This window comes from Lontra canadensis, unplaced genomic scaffold (assembly GCF_010015895.1).
Source record: "Lontra canadensis isolate GAN:19392208 unplaced genomic scaffold, GSC_riverotter_1.0 scaffold70, whole genome shotgun sequence".
NCBI classification, from domain to species: Eukaryota; Metazoa; Chordata; class Mammalia; order Carnivora; family Mustelidae; genus Lontra; species Lontra canadensis.
The window spans coordinates 1,106,696-1,114,756 of record NW_022631064.1 but is presented as its reverse complement, the minus strand read 5'-3'; the positions used below and the strand labels follow the sequence as shown (position 1 = coordinate 1,114,756).

Below are 8,061 nucleotides of genomic sequence, written 5' to 3'. Positions count from 1 at the left end.
TTAACTAGACAGACTTCTGGAGCTGAGTCCATGTCCCCACAGTGAAATGATGTGGCCACCATGCTGACAGATATTAACAAGGGACATTGTCCAGCTGCTGCAAATCAGCAAAGCTTCCCTGAAAAGTCTGGCCAGAGGTGGCTGTTTCTCCACCATTTTGGAGACGCCTAAGGCCTGAATTCTCCCACTAAGGACTTCTGAGACCCACATCTGTTGCAAGTGGTGCAGTTGTACCCCATGATGGTGAGCTGGGTGCTGAATGTGTCTGAGCCTCAGGCACTGATCAGTAAGGGCTGGTGCTCCAGGTGTCAGACTCCAGTATTAACCCTGCCCTTCAGGAGTTAAAGTGACACTGGGCAAGACACGATCTCTCTAAGCTTCAATTTCCTTGTCTGAAAAATGAGGATAAAATACTTGTTTTGTCTACTTCATGGAGAGGTCTCTTGGAACATCAAATAATCCTTATTCTCATTGGCTTTATAAGGCCCTGGAGGCATCAGGTAAGTGTGTGAAATAAAAGAAAATGTAGGTGAAAATACTTTGTCAAGGTTAAAGGGGCACACGAGTGTAGACATTACTGCTTGTGACTTTCTAATAGAAATATAGGCTAAAATATCATTATTTTCATGTTCAGTGAAAATCAACCAACAGTTTCTAGGCTCTGCTTTTATATGTGAGCCTTTGGGAAGGAGTGGTAAGCCCTACACATTCACCTTAAGCCTGGAAAGGCAATTTTTGTGTGGTGAACTCCCTACCTTCAAAGCAAAGGTGTGTGGCAAAGAATTAGAAGCCAGAAGCCAGAATCCTTTCCCTGTGGCTCTTTTCCCCTAAGACTCACACTTCGATTCTTGCTAATCTGCCTCTCATTGGAAATGTGTATGGGAAAAAATGTGGGTCCCATAGCTCAGGGCTGGAGATAATTGGCAGAACATAAGAGGAGAGTCAGTGATCAGGGTAGGGTATAGAAGAGAAAAAGAGGGACCTGGGAATTGGAGAGAAGAAAAGACAATGTACGAGGAAAATCAATCCTCCTGATTATGGCATGTAGAGAGAAGGGACTAAGCTATAAAAATGGAAAGTGGGGATCTCAGATTCAATCAATCAGATGCCATGTGGACATAGCTTTAAAAAATGAGGCTATTATCGCTCAAGTTCATTTGACAGAGCTTACATGTAAGAGTTCAGTGATGATCATTCTTGTCCACAATCATAAAATAAGGTGCCAAAGTGATTTATCACTCTGCTCTTCTAATACACCCCAACTTTAAGAAGAATCTATAAATTTGGATTTCACCTTTAAAAACTCTCATGTTATGGTCAATGAGTCCAGTCTCTGGCACACAGTAGGCATTCCATAAGTATTTGCTAAATAAATGAACTGAAAGATGCAGACCTACTTATGTTAATTTGTTGTCATGGGGTTGGAGGCATCAAGCGTGGAAAAGAATACATTTCCCTCCTTACCCTTTTATTTCCTTAAACGTGAGACTCAGATTTAACGATTCCTCCAGTTCATGTAGGTAACTTAATAGCTTGTGCTCATTTAATGATTGTTGTGTCAGGCGCTATGCTGAGAAGTACCTGTTATCTCAGTCAATCAACATACGTGAGCATGTAATTACCCAGCTTTAAAGATGGGGAAAGTAAAATTCAGAGAGTCTACCTTCAGAAAGGTCAAGTCACTCGGCAAAGGTCACACAGCTGGTATGTTGAGATCAAGTTAACTGATTGCATATAGTTGTCTTTAATAATTTTATTTGAGTAGAAAGGGCACCAGGAAGTGGATCAAGAATTGTAATTACCCTTTTCTAGGTGCTTAAGGCCAGAGGAAACTGTGTACAAAGGGTAAGCTGTCATTAAAACCTGAACACTTACCTATTGGCAATGACCTTGAGGATAGATGGAGGAGGGGCTCCTGGGTGGCTCAGTGGGTTAAGCGTCTGACTTCTCCTAGGCTCGTGATCTCAGGGTCCTGGGATTGAGCCCTGTGTCAGGACCTCTGCTCAACAGGGAGCCTGCTTCTCCCTCTGCCTCTCTCCCTGCTTGTGCTCTTGCTCTCTCTCTCGAAAAAAAAAAGTAAAATCTTAAAAAAAAAGGGGGGGGTGGTGTGTGTGACTAGGGCAGAGGCTTTCCAATACCTTTGATGCAACCAAAGTCAGACATGCACACCCACTCATAATCATACACACAGTCATACAAAGGACACACACACATACACATACGTAAATACATAACTGAAATAAAACTTTCATTCAGCAATGCTTATTGTTACTATGTGTGAGGCATACTAATATTTTCATTCCTTTTTCTTCTCCTTTCTCCTTCCAGTATTGTTTTGCGTATAGCTGGCAAACAATGTTGCATGAGTTTCATGTGTACAATAGTGGTTCAACCACTCTGTTCACTATGCTGGGCTCACCCTCGGTCACCATGCAACACCATCACAGCACCATTGACTCTGTTCCCCAGGCTGTAACTTTTATCCCTGTGACAAAGTCCTCCCATAATTGGAAGCCTGTGTCTCCCACTCCCCTTCATCTATTTTTTCCCATCTCCCCCTCCCCCAGTTGCCTCCCCTCTGGCAACGTCAGTTTGTTCTCTGTGTCTATGTGTCTGATCTTCTTCTTCCTTGTGTATTCATTTGTTTTGTTTTAGATTCCCCATAATGAGTGAAATCCTGTGGTATTTATCTCTGTCTGACTTATTTCACTTAGCATTACACCATCTAGGCCTATGTATGTTGTTGCAAGTGACAAGATTTCATTCTTTTTATGGCTGCATAATATTCCTTTGTGTGTGTGTGTGTGTGTGTGTGTGTGTGTGTGTGTGTATGTGTGTACCACATCTTCTTTATCTATTCATCTGCCAGTGGACACTTAAGTTGCTTCCATATCTTAGCTATTGTAGATAATGCTGCAATAAACAGGGGTGCATAGATCTTTTCAGATTAGTGTTTTTGTTTTCTTTGGGTAAATACCCCATAGTGGAATTACCAGATCATAAGGGTACTTCTATTTTTTTTAAGATTTTATGTATTTTTTGAGAGAGAGAGAAAAAACACAAGTAGGGGGAGTGGAAGACGGAGAGGGAGAAGCAGGGAGCCTGGGATCATGACCTGAGCCCCAGGCAGACGCTTAACCAACTGAGCCACCTAGGCACCCTGATACATCTATTTTTAAATTTTTAAGGAAACTCCATTCTGTTTTACTTTCTTACACTATATACAAAAATGAACTCAAAATGGATGAAAGACCTAAATGTGAGACCTGAAGTCATGAAACTCCTAGAAGAGAACACAGGAAGCAATTTTTTTGACATCAGCTATAGCAACATTTTTCCAGTTATGTCTCCTAAGGCAAGGGAAACAAAAGCAAGAATAAACTGTTGGGACTACATCACAATAAAAAACTTCTGTATAGCAAAGGAAACTATAGACGAAACAAAAAGCCTACTGAATGGGAGAAGATATTTGCAAAGATATATTCAATAAGGGGTTAATATCCAAAATACATAATTTATACAACTTAATGTAAAAAAAACCCACACATAATCTGTCCATAAAAATGGACAGAGGACCTGAATAGACATTTTTCCAAAAAAGACATACAGATGGCCAACAGACACATGAAAAGACACTCAACATCATGAACCATCAGAGAAAATGATGAGATCTCATCGTACACATGTCACAATGGCTAGAATCAAAGACGAAATATCACAAGTGTTGGTGAGGCTGTGAAGAAAGAGGAGCCCTTGTACATTCTTGGTGGGAATGTAAATTAGTGCAAGCCTGGTAAAGAGTATGGAGGTTCCTCAAAACATTAAAAATATCTACATCCATATTTTCAGTGCTGGCTGGGACACAATGACTTCACTACACACTCATAGGTTCTGATCTGCAGTTTGAAAACCACTGAGCTAGAAGGTGGTAAAGGTGATAGAAGGCGCACAGACTTGATTCACACAGCAGTGGGGCTTGAGTCCCAGGCTGCTGTTACATTAACTGTGTGGGCTAAAGCAAGTGACCTCTTCTTTGAACTTGAGTTTCTCATCCACAAAATGGGGACAATAATACCTACCTCAAAGGGTTATTGAGAATGGCAAGTGGTGAACATAGGCACCTACCCTCATACCTAGTATTTCACAGAAGTATGATGATAGCAGTGTGATGAGGCATTCAAGAGTGAAGAGTGCCAGGACGTTTGAGTGGCTCAGTCGGTCAAGTGTCTGATTCTTGATCTCAGCTCAGGTCTGGATCTCAGGGTCATGAGTTCACCCCCTGCTTTGGGCTCCAGGATGGATGTAGAGCGTACCTTAAAAAAATAAAAAATAAAAATGGAGTTCTGGCCCTGGCACTAACCAGCTGTTTGAGCTTAGTTAGGCAATGTCTCTAAACTTCTAAATCATGTCATCCCTCTAAGCAGCACCTATTCACCTGTAAAAAATTGGAGAAATAGTAACACTTGCCTCATACGATTTGTTCAAGAATTAGGTATAATAATACATGTAAAGCCCTTACCATAATCCCTGGTGCTTAGGGAATGCTCAATAAATTATTGGCTGTATTAGCTGGTCAACAAATAGATCTATTATTGTCCTCAATTCCTCTAGACTAGGTTACAAGATTATTTTGATGAGACAAACTCAGGAGTGTGTGTGTGTGTGTGTGTGTGTGTGTGTGTGTGTGTGACAAAACTGCTGTTTACTTGCTCATCAGTATTCTCTAGAGGCCAAATCAAACTTGGCTGCAGCAAAGGAAGTCATTTTTGTAAAGAAAGGTTAGATCCAAATTGGATTCCTTCTCCTTGTTCTCCTTTGAAAGTATTTCCACAAAATCCAATCTTTGGCTTGACATTAAAGGCCTATTTTCAGTTTGAGTAGACTTTTACCAAAAAAATAAATAAAGGGGGGAAAAACATGACTCTACACACCAAGTAGTGGGGAGTGAGTTTAACTTTTTTGAATGCAGCTAAAGAATGTTATTGCATGGTCTCCTGCCTAAAGCCTTCCTTTTTCCTCACTTGTGTGAGGCGGCCTTTAAGATGGCCTCTAATGATGAAAATCTCATGATATTCATGCTCTGTGTAAACACTCCTCTTGCTGAGTGTAGGCTGTACTGACTCACTGCTAACTAAGAGGATAAGGTAGAAATCACAATGTATGACTCAGAATAGGTCATAAAGGCAGTACAGCATTGCCTTTCTCTTCTGGATCCCTTGCTCTAGGAGAAGCCAATTGCCATGTTGTGGTAGCCCCATGGAGAGGCCCATGTGATGAGGAAGAAAAGCCCTCCTGTCAATAGTCACAGAGGTGAGACTGGAAGCCCCTTCAAATGACCACAGCATGGCCAGTAGTTTGACTATGACTTTACCAGAGGCCCTGAGCCCCAAAGACCCAGCAAAGCTGTTCCTGGCTTCAAGACTCTCAGAAACTGTGAGACGGTTAACTATTGTTTCAGGCTGCTAAGTTTTGGGGAATTGGGTAGGTAGGAATAGATCATGAATACACCGCCCTTGAATCTTGCTTCCCACAGCGTCTCAGTGTCTGGTCAGTTAGTTCATTATTCATTCATTCATTCTCTCATTCATTCCGTGAAGGTTTATGAACTACTTGCTATGTGTCAGACAGTGTCACTACCTTCAGATCCTTACTTTCAGGAGGCTACAGTCTCGTGGAAATACTATGGGCAGACTAACAGTGAAAATGCTGGATGCATGTGAAATGCCACCATGTGGTTTTGCTAGAGGGCTTTCGGGACTCAGAGGAGGGAATGAGAACTTCCAGCTTGGCCAGAAGAAAGGGGGTTATAGGTAGGAGATGGCACTTGACCTAAGCCTTGATACCAAGGTGTGAGGGTTTTTTCATGTGTTAACTTGGCTAGGCTGACCTATATTCCCCAGAATTCCCATTCTTCTGTGTTTCTGTTTAGGGTGAGGCACAAGGGAGATTTTCCCTGATGGCAGAAGGGAAGCAGCAGCCGTTTTGTAGTGCACACACGTCATTGCTGATCCGCTAACTTAGCTTGTTGGTGTGAAGCAGCAGCCAAGCCTGTGATCGCTCTACTTTGCCCTGCATTCTCCTTTAGCTTTTCTGACTTCTGGGGCAGACATGTACTAAGCTTAGCTCTGTGATAAAGGGCTTTGGCTTCTGAGGAATACTCTCCTCACCAAGGTGAGAGGCAAGAACAGACAAGGTTTTGATCGTTCCTTGTGCCTGGGCCGCCAGCCTTCCCGATGGCCAGCCACATGGATTTAAGCTCCAGTCTCAGATGACAGCCTTCTAGGGAATGCCTCACCAATCCCCACAGTTGTGGAAGCTAGTTCCCTGTACTAACCTGAGGTACAAGGTGAATCGGTGAAAAGAGATCATTCAAGGCAGAAAGAACTACGTGAACAAAAGCAAGGAGGGGAAAATGTAGGTCTACTAGAGTTCTTAACCACTGGCACACCCTTGGTACTGACTCATCAGAATAAATGCTGGTCCCAGCACAGACCAGCCAGAAGAAACAGTGGCACAAGCACCAGCCAATCAGAACAGATGCTGGCTGTGGTGCCCAGCAGGGTCTTTAAGGGTTCTGACTCTTCCCCTTTAGTTACTGAATTATGGAGACTAAGGAGATGTCTGAGTGGATTTTGAGGTGGTTAAAAGCATTTGGGCCATCAAAGATGTGACTATTTCCCAATTGGAAGAAAAATGTTCTCTATTTTAATAACTTGTGCTCTTTCCCCACGGGGGCCCAGTGTACAATGGCTGCAAACAGTAGCTTCCTTGACAGTATATGCAGCCTGCTGATTGAATGGGTTGTCCCAAGGAACCTTGGAGATAGCCTTTCCAGACATTGATGTTGGACCCCATACTCCAGGCTAGTCTCCAAACAGGTATGTGGGGTGCCTTTGGAAAGCCCTAGGGTGCAGTGGCCAGGGTCCATGTTGGCCAAGTCATCATGTCCTTCTGTACCCACTTGCAGAACAAGGGGCATGTGATTGAGGCTCTCAGCAGGGCCAAGTTCAAGTTCCCTGATTGCCAAAAGATCCACATTTCCAAGAAGTGGGGCTTTCCTAAATTTAATGTGGATGAATTTGGAGACAAGGTGGCTGGAAGATGGCTTATCCCCAATGGCTGGGGGTCAAATGTATCCTGAGTCATGACCTTCTGGACAAATGGCAGGCTCTGCACTCATGGGAACATTAACACTACTCCCTTCTTATTCATACCCACCGATAAATCCTACTTCCTGTCAAAATTTTTTTTAACAACTTGTACTGTCATATTGATGCATTCCAGCTGACTTCCAGCTCTCAAGGAAATAATGCCAGGGGAAGGTGATGAAGAGCAAATTGTTGAGTGTGACTGGAACATTGGCTGACTTTGTGGTCATAGTTTTAAACCCAGTTACTCAAGTCAGTGAAATTGATTTAACCTGTTGTGTCTGGTGTGACTATAGTCAAAATAGCTATTAAAATGGTTCCATGGAGGAATGCAACTTAATCCAATCATAGGAGACCAGGACCCCATCCCTTTACTGAATGAAGGATCAGAAAACAGGAATTTTAGCCTCTGCTCTGCTGCTGACACACTGTGATCTGGCAAGTGACTTAGCACAACTCCTCCTGAACCAGAAAGTGGTGACTTGACTTGGGCTTTTCTCTCTGCAGTTTTCTGGAGACCTGGAATGCTTGCTTGTCCATTCCTTAAAACTATACCCACTAGTCCCTTCAATTCTGGAGTCAAGACAAAAAGCTTGCTTTGTATTTCCCTGCCTAACCACATCATTTTTTTTCTGGCAATTCCTTGGTATGAGTTGACCCATTATTGCCTTTTTCTCTCTAGATAGGCTCACCAGTGTTAAGTTTATATCCCTCCTTTTGAGAGACTTGATCGCTCAGCAAATTATTTACCAGGTACTCCTTTCATACTTCATAAGGTCCCCTGGCACTCAGAAATCTGTATACAGCAGGTGCCCATTAAATACTTAAATGTTCCTGTGTCATTTTGGTAAATTCTCTGGTTCCAAAGGAAAGTCAAGCAGGACATTCTAAACTAAAATATTTCGGGGTTTTG

At 42.7% G+C, this 8,061-nt stretch overlaps 1 non-coding gene across 1 annotated transcript; it reads left to right on the top strand.

Annotated features, from left to right (window-relative positions):
• Nucleotides 1-6,693: 6,693 nt before the first annotated feature.
• Nucleotides 6,694-6,828, top strand: LOC116881050. The gene has a single exon (XR_004385337.1). It is a non-coding gene; the product is annotated as a small nucleolar RNA SNORA70 (small nucleolar RNA).
• The last annotated feature ends 1,233 nt before the right edge of the window (nucleotides 6,829-8,061 follow it).